At 45.1% G+C, this 3,475-nt stretch overlaps 1 pseudogene; it reads left to right on the forward strand.

Moving 5' to 3' along the window:
* The first annotated feature begins 13 nt into the window (after nucleotides 1-13).
* LOC111531813 lies at nucleotides 14-736 on the forward strand (annotated as a pseudogene).
* The last annotated feature ends 2,739 nt before the right edge of the window (nucleotides 737-3,475 follow it).

The following is a 3,475-nucleotide window of genomic DNA, read 5'->3' on the forward strand; positions in this document are numbered from 1 at the left end:
GGGGGAAGGAAGGAGGCGGCTCTCCTGGAGGCAGCTAGCATGAGGCTGGGGAGCGCTGAGCTGCGTGTCATGCCCTGCACTGCCCAGACTATTGAGCAATACAGTCAGGAGGGCTAAAGGCGACCCCAAGAAACTAAAGGGCAAGGTGTCTGCTTATGCCTTCTTTGTGCAGATGTGCAGGGAAGAACATAAGAAGAAATACCCAGAGGTCCCTGTCAATTTTGCAGAATTTTCCAAAAAGTGCTCCAGGAGGTGGAAGACAATGTCCAGGAAAGAGAAGTCTAAATTTGATGAACTGGCAAAGGCGGATAAGGTACACTATGATCAGGAAATGAAGGATTATGGACCAGCTAAGGGAGGCAAGAAGAAGGATTCTAATACCTTCAAAAGGCCACCATCTGGATTCTTCCTGTTCTGTTCAGAATTCCACCCCAAGATAAAATCCACAAACCCTGGCATCTCTATTGGAGACGTGACAAAAAAGCTGGGTGAGATGTAGAATAACTTAAATGACAGTGAAAAGCAGCCTTACATCATTAAGGCGGCCAAACTGAAAGAGGAGTATGAGAAGGATGTTGCTGAGTATAAGTCGAAAGGAAAGTTTGATGGCTCAAAGAGTCCTGCTGAAGTTGCTCAGATAAAGGTGGAAGAGGAAGATGAAGAAGACGAGGAGGAAGAAGAAGAGGAGGAGGACAAGGAAGATGAATTAAAAAACTGTTTATCTGTCTCCTTGTGAATACCTTAGAGTAGGGGAGCGCCGTAATTTTTTGTTTTTGTTTTTGTTTATTTTTGAGACAGAGTCTCGCTCTTTCGCCCAAGCTGGAATGCAATGGTGCAATCTCGGCTCACTGCAACCTCTGCCTCCCAGGTTCAAGCAATTCTCCTGCCTCAGCCTCACGAGTAGCTGGGGATTACGAGCATGCGCCACCATGCCTGGCTAATTTTTGTATTTTTAGTAGAGATGGGGTTTCACCACATCGGCCAGGCTGGTCTTGAACTCCTGACCTCAGGTGATCTGCCACCTCAGCCTCCCAAAGTGGGAGGGCCTGGAGCGCAGTAATTGACACATCTCTTATTTGAGAAGTGTCTGTTGCCCTCATTAGGCCTAACTGCAAAATGTGATCACCATCATATTGTAGTCTCTCAAAGTGCTCTAGAGATTGTCAGTGGTTTATATGATGTGGCTATGGGTGTCCAGAACACCCTGAAACTGTATCAAAGTTGTACATATTTCCAAACATTTTAAAAATGAAAAGGTACTCTGGTGTTCTCCTTACTCTGTGCACTTTGCTGTTGGTGTGGCAAGGCACTTAATGATGTTTTTGGCTTTTTTTTTTTGTAAGGTGGTGTTAACTATATGGTTATTGGTTAAAAATCCTGAGTTATCAACTGTATATATCTATAGTTTGTAAAAAGAACAAAACACCCGAGAAAAATTCTTGATGCTCCTTGCTTGGTGTTGAGGCTGTGGGGAAGATGCCTTTTGGAGGGGCCGTAGCACTGGGCATGCAGTGTGAGGCTGGACCTGTTGACTCTGCAGGGGGCATCCATTTAGCTTCAGGTTGTCTTGTTTCTGTATATATTGACATAGCATTCTGCTATCATCTTAGCTGCGGACAAAGTGGGGTCAGCTGGCATGAGAAGTTTTTGGGTTTTTGTGTATGTGGTAGTTTTTAAACTGTTTTAAAACAAACTATAGAACTCTTCATTGTCAGCAAAGCAAAGGGCCACTGCATCAATGAAAGTTCAAGAACCTTCTATACTCAAACACAATTTGCAACATTCTGTTATCCTTTTTTTTTTTTTTTTTTTTTTTTTTTTTGAGACGGAGTCTCGCTCTGTGGCCCAGGCTGGAGCGCAGTGGCCGGATCTCAGCTCACTGCAAGCTCCGCCTTCCGGGTTTACGCCATTCTCCTGCCTCAGCCTCCCAAGTAGCTGGGACTACAGGCACCCACCATCTCGCCCGGCTAGTTTTTTGTATTTTTTTAGTAGAGACTGGGTTTCACCGTGTTAGCCAGGATGGTCTCAATCTCCTGACCTCGTGATCCGCCCGTCTCGGCCTCCCAAAGTGCTGGGATTACAGGCTTGAGCCACCGCGCCCGGCCTCTGTTATCCTTTTGTATGTTTAGAATGCTGAAGTGTTTTTGAAGTTAAATAAACAGTATTACATTTTTAAAAAATGAAATATATACAGAATGAGATAGGAGTTAAAGTATGAGCTTTGCTAATATTAATGCTGTATTGGAGAACATAGAAGAGCCCCAAGGCCAAAATGGACTTCCTACTTCTTCCTCCTAATTTAGACAGAATTAACCATCCAGCCACAGGCAGGAGAAGCCATGACCTGGTCACAGAAGCAGGAAACAGAATATTTGCCATTTGTACAGACAAATGGAGCAAGAGGTCAGATCATTTATTTGCAGTGACCTTGAACATATTAACCTGGCCCAGAATTGGGACCAATGAAAGGCAGACCATCATAAGTATCAGTTACTCCTCCTCCTGTGGGGAGAAGCAAATAAACGGTAGAGAGGGAGTAGAAATGTGCCTCCTAGGCCGGGCGCGGTGGCTCACGCCTGTAGTCCCAGCACTTTGAGAGGCCGAGGCAGGTGGATTACCTAAAGTCAGGAGTTCGAGACCAGCCTGGCCAACATGGTGAAACGCCATCTCTACTAAAAATGCAAAAATTAGCTGGGCATGCAGGTGGGTGCCTGTAATCCAAGCTACTCAGGAGGCTGAGGCAGAAGAATCACTTGAGCCCAGGAGACAGAGGTTGCAGTGAGCCGAGATCGTACCACCAGACTCCAGCCTGGGTGACAGAGCGAGACTCTTTCTCAAAAAATAATAATAAAATTAAATTAAAATTAAAAAGAAATGTGCCTCCTAGAGAGTGCTGAAGTCGCCTCTCCTCTATGGAAACATGAGTACGAGTCTCTCTCACCTAAAGCAATGGACCTTCTTCAAAGAAAAACAAGTTTGAATAGAATTTTAGGATGTTAATGGACTCTTTAGGAGTTCATGGACTCAAGTATAAAGATCACTGATGTAGAAAATAAGTCAACTTTTTTTTTTTTTTTTTTTTGAGACGGAGTCTCGCTCTGCTGCCCAGGCTGGAGTGCAGTGGCCGGATCTCAGCTCACTGCAAGCTCCACGTCCCAGGTTCACACCATTCTCCTGCCTCAGCCTCCAGAGCTGCTGAGACTACAGGCACCTGCCACCGCACCCAGCTAATTTTTTGTATTTTTAGTAGAGACGGGGTTTCACCGTGTTAGCCAGGATGGTCTCAATCTCCTGATCTCATGATCCACCCGCCTCGGCCTCCCAAAGTGCTGTGATTATAGGTGTGAGCCACTGCGCCTGGCCAAGTCAACTTTTTAAAGTAGGAAAATGAACTAGCAGATTTATTCACGACAGCCCAAAATTGGAAGCAACCAAAATGTCTTTCAGTTTTTAAATGGTGAAACAAACCGTAGTA

The sequence above is a fragment of the Piliocolobus tephrosceles genome, unplaced genomic scaffold (assembly GCF_002776525.5).
Source record: "Piliocolobus tephrosceles isolate RC106 unplaced genomic scaffold, ASM277652v3 unscaffolded_15575, whole genome shotgun sequence".
NCBI classification, from domain to species: domain Eukaryota; kingdom Metazoa; phylum Chordata; class Mammalia; order Primates; family Cercopithecidae; genus Piliocolobus; species Piliocolobus tephrosceles.